Here is a 21016-nt window from a genome sequence, read left to right as displayed (position 1 = left end):
GGACTGGGCCCAGCCCTTGTGAGTCTGGGCCGGGGCTCCTCTCCTCAGACCTAGGGGAGCAGCGGCTCCGGCCCTGCTATGCAGGAAAGCCCCCAGGGGAGCTTTGGAAAATCCTGGTGCCCAGGCCACCCTAGACCAGTGAAATCAGAGCCTCGGGGGTGGGACTCAGGCCTCAGGCTCCAGGATTCTTATAAGGCTCCCCAGTGTGCAGCCAAGGCCGAAAAGATGCAGTAACACTCCTTACTGTCCCTGCCCCCGAGGGGTGTGACACTCAGCACAGCGCCCCCTCCCTGCACATTCCCAGCTCCAGCCGCCCCCATACAGACGGGCACAGTCACTTGTGGGTGTACACACACAGTCAGGCACACGCACGCACACGCCGGGACCGTCCCTCCTAAGCCCGCAGGAGACCAGTCTGTCAAACGCCAGAGTTAGGCTTCTCCGGGTGACAGAGCACGAGTCACTCACCCTAGTTCACCCTCCAGCACCCCAGCACGGACGATCCTAGCCGGTGGGCTCAGCCCTCCGTGCCGGCAGAATAAAGGTGCCAGGCCCGGCCCCCGAGATGCCCATTCCAGGAAGGGATATTCCGACAGGTAGCCAGCACGGAGCACCAGAGTTGGGGAGTGAGAGGGGACTTGGCAATGGTGCCAGCCCCTCTTTTCTGTGGCCCAGAGAGGTGCAGCGATGTGCCTGGGGCCACACAGGAAAGGGCGGGCAGAATGACACTGACGGCCATCGCAGCTGTCAGCCGCCACTCTGGACCAACCGCTTTTCTCTGGGGATGGCTCTGTTCACACATCCAGCCCTCACAACCTCAGAAGTAGGGGAGGCTGTCTTCCCCATTTTAGAAATGGGGAAACTGAAACTGAGGACTTTTTTCCCTCTCTCTTTTTTTTCAATTGATACACGTAACATAAAATTTACCATGTTAACTATTTTTAAGTCTACAGCTCAGTGGCATTAAGTACATTTACACTGTTGTACAACTATCACCACCATCCATCTCCAGAACTTTTTCTTCTTCCCAAACTGGCATTAAACACTAGCTCCCCCTCCCCCTCCCCCTCCCCCCAGCCCCTGGCAGCCACCATTCTACTTTCTGTCTCTATGAGTTTGTCTACTCTAGTTACCTCATATAAGTGGAACCAAACAGGATTTGTCTTTTTGTGACTGGATTATCTCACTTAGCATAACTTTCTCAAGGTCCATCTATGTTGTAGCATGTCCGAATTTCCTTCCTTTTGTGTTGGGTCTTCGTTGCTGCACGCGGGCTTTCTCTAGTTGCAGTGAGCAGGGGCTACTCTTCTTTGCTGTGCACGGGCTTCTCATTGCAGTGGCTTCTTTTATTGCAGAGCACAGGCTCTAGGTGTGTGGGCTTCAGCAGTTGTGGCACACAGGCTCTAGAGCGCAGGCTCAGTAGTTGTGGCACACGGGCTTAGTTGCTCCGCAGCATGTGGGATCTTCCCGGACCAGGGTTCGAACCTGTGTCCCCTGCATTGGCAGGCGGATTCTTAACCACTGCGCCATCAGGGAAGCCCTCCTTCCTTTCTAAAGTTGAATAATATTGCATTGTATGGATATACAATTTGTTTATCCATTTTTTCATTGGTGGGCATTTGGGTTGTTTCCACATTTTGACTATTGTGAATAATGCTGCTATGACACGGGTGTACAAGTATCTGTTCAAGTCTCTGCTTTCAGTTCTTTTGTGTATATACCCAGAGTGGAATTGCTGAATCAAATGGTAATTTTATGTTTAAATTTTTAGAGGAACCGCCATACAGGCAGACCTCAGAGATATGGCAGGTTCGGTTCCAGACCACCACAGTAAAGTGAATTTCACAATAAAATGATTCACATGAATATTTTTGTTTCCAAATGCATATAAAAGTTATGTTTACACTGTGTTCATCAGTGATATTGGCCTATAATTTTCTTTTTTGTGATATCTTTGTGTGTTTTGGGTATCAGGGTAATGCTGGCCTTATAGAATGAGTTTGGAAGTATTCCTTCCTCTGTAATTTTTTGGAATAGTTTCAGAAAGATAGGTGTTTGTTCCTCTCTAAATGTTTGGTAGAATTCACCTGTGAAGCTGTCTGGTCCTGGACTTTTGTTTGTTGGGAGTTTTTAAATTACTGATTCAATTTCATTACTGGTAATAGGTCTGTTCGTTTTCTATTTCTTCCTGGTTCAGTCTTGGGAGATTGTACCCTTCTAAGAATTTGTCCATTTCTTCTAGGTTGTCCATTTTATTGGCATATATTTGTTCCTAGTAGTCTCTTATGATCCTTTGTGTTTCTGTGGTGTTGGCTGTAACTTCTCCTTTTTCATTTCTGATTTTATTGATTTAAGCCCTCTCCCTTTTATTCTTGATGAGTCCATTAAGTGTGCAATAGCATTATCTCTTTTAAAAAAAAGTTATATCTTCATTAAGAAATACTTTATTGCTAAAGAATTCTAACCATCATCTGACAATGCAGGGTTGCCACAAACCTGCAACCTTTAAAAAAAAAAAACGCAGTATCTGTGAAGCGCAATAAAATGAGGTCTGCCTGTACTGTTTTCCACAGCAGCTGCATTATTCCCACCAGCAGTGCATAAGGGTTCCAATTTCTCCACATCTTCATCAGCACTGGGAGGGTGAAGTTCACACCCAAACATCTAAGTGCAAGAACTTGCTTTTAACCATTGAAATAACACATGTGGAGCTCTTGAAACAGTGGCTTAGGTGGATTAAGTGTTCAGCTATTACTGCCATTAACAGTGCTGCTACTATTAACAGTACTACTACCATTATTACCATTAATATTACCTTTACTATTGCTCTCATTACTGTTACTACTATTAACAGTACTACTACCACTACTACCACTAACATTACCATTACTCTTACTACCATTAACGTTACCACTGCTATCACTATGACTACTGTTGCTGCTGCTACCACAAGGCTTCCAAGACGGGAATCAGCCGGATCTGTCTCACCACACAGCTGTGACCCCATCCCTGTATCTGGGGGATTATTATTATCATGGTTGGGGCTGAAGGAGAAAAGATCAAGGACCACCAGGGCTTTGCGATTGACTCTCTATTTTAGCATTTCTCAGCAAGTAGACTGTTGCCCGCCTGGATCAGAATAACCTGTGATGCTGGCTTTAAATTCAGATTCTGGGTCTCCCTCTCAGACTGACTGGGGCGGGAGGGGAGCAGGTGAACACTTGCTGGATGCAAGTCCCCCGGGGATTCTCCACTCAGTAGGACTGAGCAACCTGGCCCACTGATGCTGGGGCAGGAGCCCCATGCATAGCTTTTTGGTTTTGGTAACAATGATCCCTCACCAAAAAGAACAAAGAAGAAGAAGAAGAACAAGAACAAGAAGAAGAATAGAACAAGAACAAGAACAAGAACAAAAGAACAAGAAGAACAAGAAGAAGAAGGTGTGATTTACTTTCTTTTCCCTGCACTTGTGAATTTCTGAATATCTCTGGTGATCCTGTATTAGTTTTATACTGAAAAGTAAACATTTTTTTTTTTTTTTTTTTTTTTTTTTTATTCACACACACACACACACACTGTATTTTATTTTTACAAGACATAAATAGACTGACACCAAGCATTGTACATGGATGACCACAACAAAAGCAACAATGGTTGCAATTACCAAACATGAAACACACTCATACTATGTCATAATATTGACATTCAGTCCAGTAATCCTCCACTGTAACAGCTCCTTTAAAAAGTAAACATTTTTTAAAAGCAACTAGAAATTCTGAGGCACGTATACTCTTTTTAATAGCTTTATGGAAGTATAACCCATACACAATAACTGCACTTATGTAAGTGTACAATTTGATACATTTTGACACATGTATATACCCATGAACCCACTTCCATATTCACAATAGTGAACATATTCATATCCCAAAAAAGTCTGTCGTGTCTCTTTGTGTAGGCACCGTTTGTAGTGTCCTCTGGCCACTCCCTTCTGCCCATGTACTCTCCACCTCTCCCCAAGACCTCCAGCATCAGAATTGGTAGGTTTTTAGGAAAAAAAGGTGTCTGTACCCTTTGCCAATGAGCACTGCTGTCAAAACAACCCTGGTGACTACCTGGAATTGCAGACCAAGTCTCAGCCACTGGGAACAAACTAAGCAGGAAGCAGCCCAGGGGAGCGTGGGCTGAAGCAAACAGCGAGGCGCCACAAGGAGCAGAGAGATGGGATAGGTCACCAAGTGCATTGGCAGGCACCGGTCTCTGTGTCTGGAATGCCCTCCTCTGGCATCATCCAACTTTCAAACTCTTATTCATCCTTCAGAATCCACTTCTCCTTCTGAGAAGGCTCACTTGGTCTATGTCCCCCCAGTGGCCTTTTCTCAGGGATGGTGTCCAATGGCAGGGAGCATCTTCTGCTGAGCATTAGACAGGATCGGAGGACTTGGGACATCATCCCGGCCACCTCCCAACATCAGGAACTGTGATTTCTAAACCTGCCCCAAAAGACAGACATCTCTCTCCTTTTCTGGAGACCTTCCAAGGAAGGTTCACAAATGCCCATGGCAGTGCCTAACAGCCTCCTCAGTTATGTCCTTGGCTACTCCAGCCTGACACTTGGCCCTGCCCACCCTCCCAAAATCACCTGTCAGAGTCTCCCTGGCTGGCCCTGCTCCCAGCGCCCCGCCAGCTCCTGAGCGTAGGGTCGCTGGAACCAGGCCTGTAGCCCCTCCAGCCACCTGTAGGGAGAGGGCCAAGGGGAGGAAGGGAGGCAAGCAGGACTGCGGAGAAGTCAGACCTGCGTCCTGACTCTCAGGGTCAGGACAGCTGTGGTGCAGTGCGCATGGGCTGACTTCCCTGGGGACCGCGCACATCTGGCCTCCCTACCAGACTGCGCACTCCTCCACCCAGGGACTTTGACAGAAGCACCGCGATAACCACCACGCCAGCAGCTGAGGTCTGCTGAGCTCTTGCTATGTACCAAGTTCTCCTGCACACAGTATCTCACTGACTCCTTGCAGAAGCCCCATGAGATGGGCCGTTATTCTCGCTACTCCTCACAGAAGGCATAGAGGGCCAACTTGCCCAGTCACACAGCTGAGGTGGGGCAGAACCAGGATTCGTGGGCCTCCCTGAGAGCTCCCCTCCCCCGGAATCCCAGACCCAGTGTGTAACAAATGCAAAATCAGTCTGCACACCTGACCGTGGAGCTCTCCATCTGGGGTCAGCCTCCAGCCTGGGCACACCATCCCCAAGGCTTTGGGACAGAGCTGTGTCCTGTGCTGTTGCAGAGCCGAGGCCAGACGGCCACAGCCTGCTGGAGCCCCTCGTCCCCGGAGCCGACCCGCAGGTCAGGGTAAGTGTTGGGGGTTGTGACGGTCGCTGAGCCCTCGTCTGCGCTCTCCAGGCTGCACGACACTCTCTCCGTTTGTTTACAGGAGAAGCCTTTACTGGGTCTTCTCAGAAGAGAAGTTGGCTTCCCACCTCCCCAAGCAGCCAGACACAGAGCTGCCTTGTCGTGCGTAATAAACTGAAAGGAATTTTGAGTTTCTGGGCAACCAGACAAGGAGGAAACAGAGAGTCTGGGAGGAGGAAGGTGAGACCAGGAGGAGCGTCCGGGGAGAGGGGACAGCATGGCAGCTGGTGCCCTGCACGTGGGAGCTGCCACCGCAAAATCCTCCTGCGCGGTGGCCACAGAACCCTGGACAATATGCCCCATGTCGCATTCAAACGTGTCTGCTGTGTTGTCCCGAGAGGTGAATGTCCCCTCCCTGTTATCCAAGCCTTGAGCAAAGGTCAACCTCCCCCAAAAGTGGTACATCTTTGGTGCTTTGGGACGTGAAGGAAGAAGAACGTCATCCAGTGGGTCTGAGAGAAGACCCTTCTGTCAGTCATTCCCAACCCCCGAGTCAATTCCGCCTATACCCGTGTCCTCAGCTCTTTTTAAAAATTAACTACAGTAACTGAAACTGAAACTCTGTATCCATTAAACACTAACTCTCCATCTCCCCTCCTCTCAGCCCCTGGCAACCTCCATTCTACTTTCTGTCTCTATGAGTTTGACCTCTCTGGGTACCTCATGTAAGTGGAATCTACAGTATTTGTCCTTTGTGACTGGATTCCTCACTTACCATAATGTCCTCAAGGCTCATCCATGTTGTAGCCTGTGTCAGTATTTCCTTCCTTTTGAAGGCTGAAGCGTATTCCATTGTATGGATGGACCACATTTGGTTTATCCGTTCATCCACTGATGGACACTTGAGTTTTCTCCACCTTTTGGCTTCTGTGAATAACGCTGCCATGCACATGGATGTCAAAATATTTTTTCAAAATCTTGTTTTCAATTATTTTGGGTTTATACTCAAAAGTGGAATGGCTGGATTATCTGGCAATTCTATGTTTAATTTTTTGAAGAACCGCCATACTGTTCGCCACAGAGACTGCCCCATCTTACATTCCCACCAGCAGTGCACAAGGGTTCCAGTTTCTCCACATCCTCCCCACACTTGTTACTTTCTGTTTCCTCAGCTCTTTTTACCTCACTACAGCTCTCGACCTCTCTCTACTTACTGCCAGTGAAAAGTGGAAATATTCACTCTTCCAATGTATTTTTCCGCCAGAACTCCCAATTTCTGTACAGTTCCTCGTGTTCAATGTTTTACTTAATATAAAATAAAATCCAGATGACAATACTTCCTGCCTCATCTTGCTTGGCTCTGGTCCGGATCTGGAAGGAGGTTACTTTGACCTGTATGCGGGCGTCCCAATGGCCACTGACCCTGGGCCTCAACTCTGCAAAGGGCTGGCTGTGAGCTGAGGTCTATTAAGAGATCTTCACCTCTGTCGCTGATTGGGTAAAAAAACCTCTCCGTTCATTGGTGGAATGTGGAGTTTTTACAGAGATATTCATAAGCTTAATCAGAAAAAGACAGTCCCAAAGAGGCTGCCACACATAAAAGGGCCACCCTGGTGAGAACCAGCATTTTAAGATTAAAGGACCTTCAGAAGATTTTATGTCCTTGCCCTCTCTCAGAAACTCCATGGCAGAAGAATGTCTGCCCTCTTCTTACAAATCTCAAAGGAGAGAAAAGAGCTTTCTGTGTATTTCTTAAATTATACTGCTATGGTCTGAAAGTTTGTGTCCCCACCAAATTCATATGTTAAAAATCCTAACCCCCAAAGTGACAGTATTTGGAGTTGGGGCCTTTGGGAGGTGATTAGGTCATGAGGATAGAGCCCTCATGAATGGGATTAGTGCCCTTATAAAGGAGACACCACAGAACTTCCTAACCCTTCAGTCATATGAGGACACAGACATCTATGAGGAAGCTGGCTCTCAGCAGACACCGAGTCTGCTGGCACCTTGATCTTGGACATGCCAGCCTCCAGAACTGTGAGAAATAAATGTCTGTTGTTTAAGCACCACCCGCCCCGCCCCCCAGTCTATGATACTCTGTTATGGCAGCCTGAATGCACTAAGACACATAACACTGGGGAAAAAAAAAAAGCAGAGATAGTGGGAGGCTAGGGAAGGTAACAGCAGCTGTTGAATAGCTACTCTGTGCAAACACCATGCTCAGTGTTTTATATATTCTACATCATAGAACTCTCACACTCCTGAGGGATATGTGGTATTCGCCCATTTTACAGATTAGGAAGCCGAGGCTTACAAGGAGTTAGCAGCTTGCTCATTAATGATGGTGATGCAAGCCCAGAGGTATCCGCCCCCCAAAATTATGCTTCTTCCAAACAGCCACCTGCTGCCAACCAATACAAGCTACTTCTGTTTCCCCCACTCTCTGCTGTGATGGGAAGAGGGGAGGTGGGTGTTGGTGCTGAGGCTTCAGCCCCTGGACCTCTGCTCCTCAGGCTCAGGGCTGGACATTCACTTTTCCCCCCAAGTGAGCAATCGCCGGAGGTCTGGCCTCCACTCAGAGAAGACTGACTTGAAAACAGGGTAGTGTTTATCCACTTATTATGACCAGATGGTGACAGGATGCCTGGCTCCCAATCCGCGACCATCTCCTGGCTCAGGAAGTCAAATCAAGGTCAGAGCCAGACTGATACGCAGAGAGTCCATGCAAAGTGAAATCAGGATTTTTAATGCATTTTTCGTTGTGGTAAAACACACATAAGATGTACCATCTTAACTATTTTCAAGTGTACAGCTCAGTGGCATTAAGTACACACACACTGGTGTGCTACCATCACCACCATCCATCTCCAGGACTTTGTCATTTTTTCAAACTGAAACTCCGACCCCATTAAACACTAACTCCCCCTCCCCCTCCCCCAGCCCCTGGCACCCACCCTTCTACTTTCTGTCGGTGTGAATCTGACTACGCTAGGACCTCATAGAAGTGGAATCATGCAGCGTTCGTCCCTTTGTGGCTGGCTTATTTCACTTACCATAACGACCTCAAGGTGGAATTTAGGAATTTTAAGAATCCTTTGCACAAAGTGCTGTGGCCTGGTGAATCACCCGCTCTGCTGAGGGATTCCACGCCCTTCGGCCTGCACTGGATAAACACCCAGCAACCCACGCCGGCCTCTCCCCGTGGACCACACCTTCAGCAGAGCCGTGTCACGAGAGCAGCTCCCCTCTTCACTTCTGCACACTTCCAGACCTTGCAAAAGCCCCCAGGTGTCCGGATTACTTTTCACTAACTGGTTTTAGAGGATTCTTCCCGGTGAGAGCTGCACAGGCCCCTTAATCTCATCAAGATTAAATGCATTCCCAACCACACAGGGGAGGGGGTGGTTCCCTGGGGCAGGCACCCTGAATCAGCGACCGCCTCCTGGAGCTGGAGGCTCTTGGTCGCTTCCTGTAGGGCCGGACACTTGCCTACCTTATCTTCTGCCCACTTGCACCATCCACTCAACTACAAACCCCTTCCTAGAATTCTCCAAAATGAAGACGACCCCTGAGACCCTCCCCACCCTGCCTCACTCCAGCTGCCCCACCATCCGGCTGCCTGCCTGTGTCCACCTCACTGCTCCGGGGACAGACTCTCCATCAGTCATTCCTTGGGGGTCAAGGTCACTCATCCCTCCCACCTACCGCCCCACCCCGGCTGCCCAGACTACCCAGGCAGCTCTGCCCCACACTCCCGGGAGCACAGACCCAGGGTTGCATCACCCACACCTTTAGACCGCCAGTGCCACATGGGCAAGGACTCTGTTATTTGTCTTGGCTACACCTTTTTCATTAATTCCCTGCTGCCCTCGTTTACGGCCCCATAAAACGACAGGATTAGAGAGAAATAAATAACCAATTGGCCGTTGGCGCTCCCTTTACAGGCAAGAGGTTGGGAGGGTCCTCCTTTCCAAGTTCAAAAGTAAAAATGTCATCTTTCACCTCAATAAGGAGAGGAGTGTAGGAGGCCCTGCGGAGCTCACCAGGCTTCCCTCCGAGCCCGGACCCGTCTCCCTCCAAAAGGCCTTCTGCCCCAAGCGAAGTCGCCCGCAGAACCCCTCTACAACTCTCGTCTCATCCCATCTCCCACCTTCTGACTCCCCACTGCATTGTTACTCGTAACTGTCCAGAGCTGCTCCCTTTTCTCCCCCCCACCGTAGCCTTCACCACCACCCCATTTTCCTTCCCGGATCCCAGACTGATGAAGTCCTCCCCTTTTCCTGCCTTCCCAAGAAATCTGCTCTACGGGGCGTCTCTCATCTTGTTAGTAACTGATGGAGAACAAAACCAAAGGATCTTCCCCCTAAGTATCCTCCTTATCTTGTCCCAAGCATAGTGGCAGTGTGGACCACCCGCCCCAGGGGGGTGCAGGGGGACAGCCAGGGCCAGCCTGCCCTGGCTCCCAGGGAGCCTTGGACCTCTCGTGCCCCCATCCGTTATCCTGGTCAACTCTCTGGAAGACCCAGGTGACAAACCTCATCACCTCTCTCTGCGGCAGAAGCCTCACTTCCAGAGCAACTTCCCACCTCTGCATTGTAGAAGCCACCTGCCTTTTCATCTTACTCTCCGGCTCCTTTATAAAAAGTGAGGGAACCCCCTTTTCATAGACACTCAGACGCACTGCTGTCGTCCCCTCCCATGTGGGCTGGGACGCTGACCCCCCAGCAGCTCGCCCCACGCCTCCTCTGTGCCGTCAGAGTAACATCAGCCAGGCAACGCCGGGAGCCAGAAACCCTAAATGATTCCCTGTCTCACACAGAATGAAGTACTCAGAGCCCTGAGCACCCTGACCCCAGCTGCCCTCTCCAGAACTGCCTCCATGACCTCAGTATAAGTATCTCACCCTACAGCCAAGAGTACCTACTCATCCTTCCAAGAATGGGTATGGTCTTCCCTTCTTTCAGGGAAATGTGCACTTAAGCAAGGGAGAATTTAAAGAAGGAAGCTATCATATAGTGTCTGATGGTGGTGGGAATGATCCAGGAGAGAAAGAACTGGTGAGTCTAAAGAGAGAGGGGAGGTTTGCTAAAGCCACGTCCTTGAGCATCAGGAAGGAATGGGGTCCAGTCCACAAGGCGAGGAGGGAGTGGCCTCATATAAGAGCAAGGACAGCGTGGCCATGCCCAGGCAGGAAGGAAGGGACAGATGCAGGGCTGGGAGCACATGGGGGGCTTCTGTTTTCTCAGTGACGTAAGAAGCTGAGACAGAGTGGGTGGGTAGGGGTGTTGGAGGTCTAGGGAGAGAGAAGGAACGAAATACAGGATGAGGTCAACTATGAAAACATACATCTACATATGTGTAGCTCTGTTTCTCTGTCTACTTAACTATCTGTCTACATACCAGCCCCCTCTCCCCCTACCAAGCCTGGAGAGAAATACATCAGAAGGTAATGTGAGGCTACATCTGTTTTATGGGGGTGGGGCTCCTGTTTCCGTCTTTGCATATGTTTATATTTTCCAAAATTTATCCAGTGAGTGTGAATTAATTTCATGGTTAAAATAGAATTTTTCACAATAAAAATAAAATTAATTACAAGTTGGTATCTGAAGTAGAACAAAATGGTCACCTTAGAGAGCAAGTTAGGAGAATCTTAAACCAGAGTCAGCCTTGAAGGGAAAAGGCAGATTCTAACCCAAATATGAACAGAGTGGGGTCTGCTTCCTCCGTGGGGGAAGAGGCTAAGTAGTCATAATCAATCTCAATCTCTCTCTGTCCACACACACGCACACACACATACGCGCACGCACACGCACGCACACGCACGTACACGCATACACACCAGGAGATGTGGGGCCGGGAAGAGGACAGGGCTAAAATGCTGGGCTCGTCCCTCTGTCTGGAGCCCCGCATTCATGGAAATCCCGTGTCCCTGGCTCTCCAAGACCAGCCCAAGTCTCACAGTCTGTCCAGTTGACGCCATGAGGACCCTGAAGCTGTCCACACGTGTGATCTCTGCACGTGTACCTCTCAGGAAGGCAGGAGGGCACACAATGTAGGAAATTGCAACCTGGGGAAGAAAGATGACAGCATACCATTGAAATAAGGCTGGGCTGGCTGAGCTTCCGGAAGAAACAAACACCAAGAATGAGCCTCAAATTTTGCCCATGACTGCTGGGAGAGGACGGTCCTGGGCCTTTGAGGTTGTCGCCATCTGGACCCTGAGTGTACACGGCATTAAACGTCACAAAGATACATGACAGGAGGCCTCTCTCTAAGCTGGGCTAATGTTCCAAGCCCTGGTTGCCTTACAGACCAACAAGAATGGGTTAAAACTAAGACAGGGTGACACTAAAGCACAGGCAGCAAAAGAAAAATAATCAGTTGGATGACAGCAAACCTAGGTGCATCTAAAGACTGGGATTCCAGGCTTTCACCCCCGTGTGGCGGGTTCAATCCCTGTTCCGGGAACTGAGATCCCGCAAGCCACACAGCGCAGCCAAAAAGAAAAAAAGACACAATCAACAGAGTGAAAAGGGCATGCTACAGAATGGCAGGAAATATTTGCAAATTCTATTTCTGATTAGGGGTTAACACCCAGACTCTATCAAGAACTCCTACAACTCGACAACAACAACAAAACCAAACAACCCCATTAAAAATGAGCAAAGGACTTGAGTACACATTTCTCCAAAGAAGAAACACAAAGGGCCAATAAGTGTATGAAAGTAGCTTCACATCACTCATCATTAGGGAGATGCAAATCAGAACTAAGAAAGGAAAATGAATTTAGGTTAAATAGCTGGAGGGAAGATGCGGGCAGGCCTGTGCAATTCTGAAACGCTCTGTCCTGGAAGAGTGAGGCGTCTCTTTCATTGGAGTGTTTGAAGCATGAGATTAGACTCTCTGCTCACCCCGTGTGAGTTCCGGGGCCATGAACTCGAACGCCGGCAGAGCATGCGCTGTTGCTGCCCTCCTGCACCCCTGGGCACGCTCGCCAAGGACCAGCTGTGAAGCCAGGGAGGGACCTCGCAGCAGGTAAGAGGCGGAGCCCCGCCCAGGTCTCTGACCCCACCTCCCGCCGTCCACTCAGCACCGCCAGCTGCCACCTGCCTGACACCAACCGTCTTGAGCGGCCACCAAAATCTCAGCCACCTCCTCATGTCTAATTGCAGCCACCCTCCTCCGGTCCTCTTCGCCTCTCTGCCTCAGTCCCCATTCCTATCTCTTTATTACCAAAATCAGACTCCCTGCTCACCCGAGGCCCCATCTTCCGTGGCTGTTACGGGTGTTCTCTTTTCTGCACAAGTTTACTGCCCACATGACCCAGCCGCTTCCCCCTTCCAGTTTGTTCTTTCCCACCAGGGCCCTTGAACCTCACGCAGCAAGGGGACCAGTTTTTTGCTTTTTTTTTTTTTTTAACATCTTTATTGGAGTATAATTGCTTTACAATGGTGGGTTAGTTTCTGCTGTATAACAAAGTGAATCAGCTATACGTATACATATATCCCCATATATCCTCCCTCTTGCCTCTCCCTCCCATCCTCCCTATCCCACCCCTCTAGGTGGTCACAAAGCACCGAGCTGATCTCCCTGTGCTATGCGGCTGCTTCCCACTAGCTATCTATCTGGGACCAGTTTTTAAGTCCCTCAAATCTACAAGACTTCTCCCATCAAGCGAGATGGTACCTGTCCTCTCCCCTGGGGTAGTCTAAACACACATCTCAAGAAAAAGACATTTATTGCCTAGACAATTGGAGATAAGGAAAGATCGTCTGTCTGTCCAAACGGCTTGGGCTGGGCCAGAGTTGCGGCATTGTCAGAGTGATTTTAGTACAGACCCTGCTAGACATTAGGCTCTTGCAAACTCTAGATAAGGACCTGGTCTTTATAAGGCTTGGAGGAGTGGAAGGGAGGTCGGGAGTTGCATGAGAGTTGCCACTGTAGATAAGGAGAATATATATTTTGTTTAACCAGACCTGTCCTTTGGCTGGAAACCCCAATGAAGTAGCATCCATCAAATCCTTTTCTGATTTACACGAATCCCTGATTCCCCTGATAAGGAAAAGTGTAAGTCAACACAGCTCTGTTGTAATTGGGTGTTACCTGCCCAGATACCAGACTTTTTATCTACAGATTCTTTTGCAGGCTCCCTTCAGCTTTATCTGCCTTGTAGGTGCGACCAAATTATCGTGTGTGTGTGTGTGTGTGTGTGTGTGTGTGTGTGTGTGTGTGTGTGTGTGTGTGTGTTCCAAGGGCCCATTCATGAATATGTCCCAAAGAAATGCCACAGAGAATTAGTGACTTGGAATCCAATGAGGAAAAAAAAGGGAGGTGGCAGGAAGATGATGGAGCTATTTAATAATCATACCTAAGCCTTCCCATATTGCCTGCTCCATGGAGATATCTGCAATCCATCACCCGTAACACGGGGAAGCCAACCCCAGGGCTGCCCTGATAAGAGGCCAAGGCTGTGGTAAATCACCCCACACCTCTGGACTCAGTTTCTCCATCTATGAAAGGGAAAATTGTATCTACCACCATGTAGCTATCATGAGGATAAATGAGCTGCGTTACACCAAGTGATCTTAAAACAGGAAGGCTGGTGGATTAAATAAAGATTTACAAAGAATTATGTCTAAATGATCATTATGTATGATGTGCTTCATGACGCTGATAAATGATGCCTGGAGGGGACCCCAGAGAGAACCTACTTCCAGTGTCTCATTTTCCAGATGAAAAAAAAAAGCACACCACCTCCACCCCCGCTTTTCCTCTGCTGGTCAGGTCAGTACCCAGGGAAGATAAGTTCAAGCTGCAAGTCACTGGTAGCTCAAAGTCCATCCTGCTACCCTGAAGAGTGATACTTAGAATTTTTAGCAAGGCAGAGAAACAGCTATGACACAACGTTAAGCAAAATAGCAGAATACAAACCAGTACACATCCGGTTGCTGCAACTGTGCTGTGTGTGTGTGCCTGGGAGAAGCAGTATTTCAAAATGAAAGAAAATAGTTGTGTTTGAGAGTGGGTTTTAGTTTAAAATTTCGTCTCCAATGTTACTGCTTTGGTACTGGTCTCTTAACAAGTTGGGACACTCTCTTTGCCAAAGTGTTTGTTTGTTTTATTTTTGGCTGCATTGGGTCTTTGTTGCTGCACACGGGCTTTCTCTAGTTGCAGCGAGCAGGGGCTGCTCTTCATTGTGGTGCACAGGCTTCTCATTGCAGTGGCTTCTCTTGTTGCAGAGCACGGGCTCTAGGCACGCGGGCTTCAGTAGTTGTGGCATGTGGGCTCAGTAGTTGCTACACACGGGCTCTAGAGCGCAGGCTCAGTAGTTGTGGCACACGGGCTTAATTGCTCCGCAGCATGTGAGATCTTCCCGGACCAGGGCTCGAACCCGTGTCCCCTGCATTGGCAGGCAGATTCTTAACCACTGCGCCAACAGGGAAGCCCCTGCCAAAGTGTTTTTATACAGAAGTGTAAAAAGTACAAAAGTGCCCCCGCTCTGACTCCCCAATCCTGTTCTCCCCTGGGGTAACTAGCTTTAAGTTGGCAGTGTCTTTCCAGACATTTCTTAGATACAAACCTAGCTCTAAATGTTTGTATCGATGTGCTTTTTCACTGAAAAGCAGGTGAGCCTCTCTGGTCTTGGTCTTGCTACTCAACAACCAGGAACAACCCGTCCTGGGACAACAGCGGAGGGGGGGTGTTGTGCAGGATGCACTCTCCACCCAGAGACCAGGAAAATGTGACTGTGCACCAGGGTGAGGACAGTTCATTCACCTTTCTAAGGGGAGACTTTACTCCCAGAAAACACTGACTCAGCCGGGCTCCTCCCGGCCCAGCTCCTTCCCCTTCAGCCCGGAAGCACCCAAGTGTGTTGGCCTGTGGACTCAGACCCCACTGCTGAGTCAGACGCCAGCTTGAAGGAGGGAGGCTCTGAGGCAGCAGTGAATCAGTGTGCGTGAATGACTTGAGAAAAACCATTCAACAAGAACTGTGGGGACAGCAGGTGGAGTGGGAGGGCACTATGTGTGACATAGTATGTTCTGCGTGTGGATAATATTCCTGGGAAATCCACCATCCTCCAGGACCCAATTCAAACACCATCGTCATAAAATATTCATTTATTCTCGACTCTGGATGCTCATAATAACTCATCCAAACATTGGAATAGGGGACTTTCAGGATGCGGTGCCCCAGCACCCTCAAGTATAAGGACCACCCTCATTCATGTGCCATCCCCATCAACACACACCCCCCCCCATCCATTGACCCCAAAACAATTGTTGCAGGTTCTCCATATTCAGAGTTGCCACATTTAGCCAATAAAAGCACAAGACACCCAGTTAAATTTTAATTTCAGATAAACAACTAATCCTGTTTTAGTGTAAGTACGTCCCATACAATATCTGGAATATACTTAGACTAAAACAGGATTTGTTGTTTATCTGAAATTAAAATTTAACTGGGTATCCTGAATTTTATCTGGCGACTCTATCCAAATTCTATATTCTCCACTGTCCAGACTACTTAATAATTTTATCTGATAATTTTATTTGTTCAAAAAACGTAGTCTAAAGACCGGGTAGTGCCCTCTCAGAAATGGAAGCTTCCTTAGGAATATTTGCTACAATGACAAATAATCGTGTTTGAAATCTCCAAAAATTTGTTATAATCTTGACATTACCTACTTCTCCCCAAGCATCCAATAAATCCTGGTCAAAATGTACACACTCAAAATAATTCCTTTGTACATTTAGTCAGAAAGGTGCAGTGGTACCTCATTTAGTCCTTGAAATAAATTACACAGATATCTTAACATATATCTCTGTTTAGATATCTCAACCATGTGTTATATAACTGTGGACAAAACTAATCTTCATCATCTCAGCTAACATTTATATAGTTTATAGTTTATACAATACTTTCTAATTATGTTGTGCAATTGAATACAATCTATATGAAAACCCTGTAAGGTAAGCATTTACTATCATCACCATTTTCAAGTGGGAAAACCTTATTTTATTTTTATTTTTATTTTTACTTTTACTCACAGGGACATTTTGCCAAAGAGGGGGGGTTCAGAGGAACTAGGTATCTTGTTCAACAGCAACACAAAGGGTAAATGAGAAAACTAGGTCTTAAGCCAGGGTCTTCCGATTCTAAATCCTATTCTTTTTCATCTCCACACATCCCTGATGTAAAAATAAAAAGGTTAGTAGTACATAATCTTTGCAGAAAAATTGGAAAATATGGAAAAAGAAAAAATGTAAATCACTAGATGTGTCATCACCCAAAACAACCACTGTTAAAATGTTAGAATTAACTGTATCTCCTTCCAGACATTTTCCAACACAAACAGATCATCTAAGTATGTAGAAATATAGATATAGATATAGATAGATACGTAACTGGTCTTTCTGCATACTCTATATTCACCACACCTTACTAAAGTGAGCTTTTCAAAATATCTACCTGATCATGTAATTCTCTTGATTAAAACTCTTCAAAGATGTCCCTTTTTTCTAGAGATAAAACCCAGAATCCTTACCATGGTTTACATGGCCATGAACTGGCCCAAGTCTATCTCTCCAGGCTCATCTTGATTCAATCCTCTCCCACCTTACTCTGCTCTCCAGCCACACTGACCATCTTTCATCCTTGTTAATCCAATTCACAAAAATGCTATCTCACTTATGTTTTAATTTGCATTTATATAAATTATTAGTGAAGCTTAACTTTTTTCACAGGTTACTCGGAAATTTTCATTTCTTTTTTGTGTGAAATGTCTATTCATGTCCTTCATCTAATTTTCTATTGAAGCCTTGTCTTGTTCTTATTGATTTGTAAGAGCTTTTTATATATTAAAAATGTTGACCCTTGTCTGACAGGTAAGTTGAAAACAACTTCTTCCCATGCCTTTTTTTTTTTTTTTTAACATCTTTATTGGAGTATAGTTGCTTTACCTTCCCATGTCTTATAGTAATATTTTGCCATACAGAGTTTTAAATTTTTATCTATTTAAACCTATAAATATTTTCCTTTATAGTTTCTATCTTTGATGTCATGCATAGAATTGTGTTTCCTACCCTGAGATTATAAAAATGTTTGGTATATTTTTTTCTACAATTTTTGTGGTTTTATTTTTTTAATTATATATTTGATCCAACTGAAATTTATTTATGTATACAGTATGAGATAACATTTGTCATTATACTTTGTTTACAAATGGTTACCCAGTTGTTCAAATGCCATTTATTGAATTATCTGTTTTTTTCTGAAATGCCACACCTATGTAGTAAACCTCTATGTATATTTCTGAACTACCTATTCCTGTTCCATTGATCTGTCTACATATTATTAAGTCAATGCCACACTGCTTTGATTACAGCTTTATAATGCTTTTTAATATTTGGTGGTCAAGTCCTCTCTGATTACTCTTCTTTCATGGTTATTCTCATCCTTTTATCTTTTCAAATAAACTTTAGGGTTAATTTGTAAAGTTCCAAAAAATATTAGTGTATCTTTCAACATTGAGTCTTCCCATCTAAGAGAACAGTATATTTCTCCATTTATGCCACCGATTTTTCCCTCCCTCAATAGAGTTTTAAATTTTTTATGATGCTCCCATCTCTGCATTGTCAATGAAGGCCACATAGGAAGCCTCACAGCCCCACATAGTAGTAGTGAGGCAACCACACTCCCTACTGGGATGGTGTCAGAAGAAGCATAATGGACTTTCACCACCACACACGGATAAGGAGGCTACCCTTCTTCTTGTGGTGTGAGTAGAGGGCACATGGATGAAAGTAACACGACACCTCTGATGACTTCAGACAGAATGGCATCAATAGAGGCTTAGTGGGGAGCCTGAACTCCCCATAGTGTCAAAGACCTACTGTAACAGAAGATCTAAATAAAATCCAGTTTTGTAATGTAATAGGCAAAATGTCCAAGTTTCAACTGACAATCATTCATTATACCAAGAAACGGAAAAAATTCAACTTGATAAGGAGAGCCAATCAACCAAGATGACACAGATGTTAGAATTATCTGACAAAGATTTTATAGCAGCCAGAATAGAAATGCTTCAACAAGTGATTACGAAGACACTTGAAATGAATGAAAAAGCAAAAACTCTTAGTAAGGAAAGAGAAGATAAAGAAGAATCAAATGGAAATTTTAGAACTGAAAAACACATTAACCAAAAGAAAAATGTCGGTAGATGGACTCACGAGCAGGATGGAGGGGACTGAGGTAAGAATCAGAGAATTTGAGAACAGAGCAATAGAAATTATCACGCAATCTGAACAATAGAGAGAAAATAGACTTAAAAATGAACAGAAGGGACTTCCCTGGTGGCACAGTGGTTAAGAATCTGCCTGCCAATGCAGGGGACACAGGTTTGAGCCCTGGTCCGGGAAGATCCCACATGCCTCGGAGCAACTAAGCCCGTGCGCCACAACTACTGAGCCTGTGCTCTAGAGCCCGCGAGCCACAATTACTGACCCCATGTGCCACAACTACTGAAGCCCACACGCCTAGAGCCCGTGCTCCGCAACAAGATAAGCCACCACAATGAGAAGCCTGCACACCGCAACAAAGAGTAGCCCCCGCTCGCCACAACTAGAGAAAGCCCGTGTGCAACAATGAAAACCCAACGCAGCCAAAAAAATCAAATTAATTAATTAATTAATTTTTTAAAAATGAACAAATTCATAGACAATGGGATAATAACAAAAAAAAATTTAACATTCAATTCATTGGTGTCCCAGAAGAGAGAAGAAAGGGGCAAAGCAGAAAAAGAATTCAAAAAAGACTGAAAATTTCTAAATTTGGCAAAAGATATAAACTTAGAGATTCAAAAAGTTGAGTGAACCTCAAACAGGATAAATCTAAAGAAATCCATGCCAAAACTCATCACAGTCAAACTTTGAAAAAATAAAGACAAAGTCTTGAAAGCAGTGAGAGGAAAATGATATCCTATCTATGGGGGAAAACTACTGGAATGACAGCAGACTTCTCAGTGGAAAACATAGAGGCCAGAAGAAGTGGCATAATATTTTCTAAGTGCAAAAAGAAAAGAATTGTCAACCCAGAATTCTACATTTGGCAAAAATACCCATCAAGAATGAGGGTAAATCAAGGCATTCTCAGATGAAGGAAAACTAAGAGGATTTGTTTCCAAAGACATGTATTAAAAGAATGGCTAAAGGAAGTTGTCTAAACAGGAAAGGAATGATAAAAGAAGGAAACTTGGAAGAAAGAAAGAACAACATAAATAGAAAAATATGACTAAACACAATAGATTTTCCTTCTCTTCTTGGTTTTTTAAAATTATATTTGGCAGTTGAAGCAACAATTATAACAGTGATGTGGTTCTCAGTGTATGTAGACAATTATAAATGCAAGAGAGTAAAGGAACATAAAGGAAAGTCAGTTTTCTACACTTCACTCAAGCTGGTAAAATCCTGATACCGGTAGACAGTGATAAGTTCCATACATATAATGTAATACCTATGCACCCACTAAAAGTGCTGTATGAAGAAATATATTCAAAAACACCATAGGAACACCATCAACCAACAGGATATAATCAACATTTATGCCACATTCCACCCAACAACAGCAAATACATATTTTTTTCAAATGTCCATGGAACCAATATAGACCATATCCTGGATCATAAGACAAACTACGACAAATTTAAAAGAATTGAGGGACTTCCCTGGTGGTCCAGTGGATAAGACTCCGGGCTCCCAATGCAGGGGACCTGGGTTCGATCCCTGGTCAGGGAACTAGATCCCGCATGCATGCCGCAACTAAGAAGTCCGCATGCCGCAACTGAAAGATCCCACATGCCGCAATGAAGACTGGGCACAGTCAAAATAAATAAATGAATAAAAATTTAAAAAGAAAATAAAAGAATTGAAATCATACAGTGTGTGTTCTCTCCCACAATGAAATCAAACAAGAAATCGGTAGCAGAAAAATAATGGGAAATCTCTATACATTTAGAAACTAAACAAGACACTTCTAAATAATCCATCATTCAAAGAGGGCATCTCAAAGAAAATCACAAAACACGTTGAACTGAATGAAAATGAAAACACAACATTAAAAAATTTGAGAGACACAGCTAAAGCAGTGCTGAGACGGAAATTTATAACACTAAATACTTATATTAGAAAAAGAGGAAAAGTCTCAAATCAGTCATCTAAGCTCCCATCTCTAGAAGATAGAAAAATAAGAGCAAATTAAATCCAAAGCAAGTAGGAGGAAGAAAATAATAAAGGCAAGGTTAAATATCAATGAAATTGAAAACAGGAAAAAAATAGAGAAAAATCAATGAAACGAAAATCTGGCTCTTTGAAAAGATCGGTAAAATTGGCAAAACTCTAGAAAAACTGAAAATTTTAAAAAGAGAGAGAAGATGCAAGCTACCAAGATCAGGAATGAAACGAGGGACGTCATTTCAGACCCTGCAGACATCAAAGAATAATACGGGAATAATGTGATTAATTCTACACACATACGGCTGATAACTTAGATAAAATGGACCAATTCCGCAAAAACTACAAACTACCACAACTTACTTAATATGAAATAGACCATTTGAATAGCCCTATAACTCTTAAGAAAATTGAATTTATGATTTAATTCCCC

Source organism: Balaenoptera musculus, chromosome 6, assembly GCF_009873245.2.
Source record: "Balaenoptera musculus isolate JJ_BM4_2016_0621 chromosome 6, mBalMus1.pri.v3, whole genome shotgun sequence".
NCBI classification, from domain to species: domain Eukaryota; kingdom Metazoa; phylum Chordata; class Mammalia; order Artiodactyla; family Balaenopteridae; genus Balaenoptera; species Balaenoptera musculus.
This window is presented reverse-complemented; position numbering follows the sequence as displayed.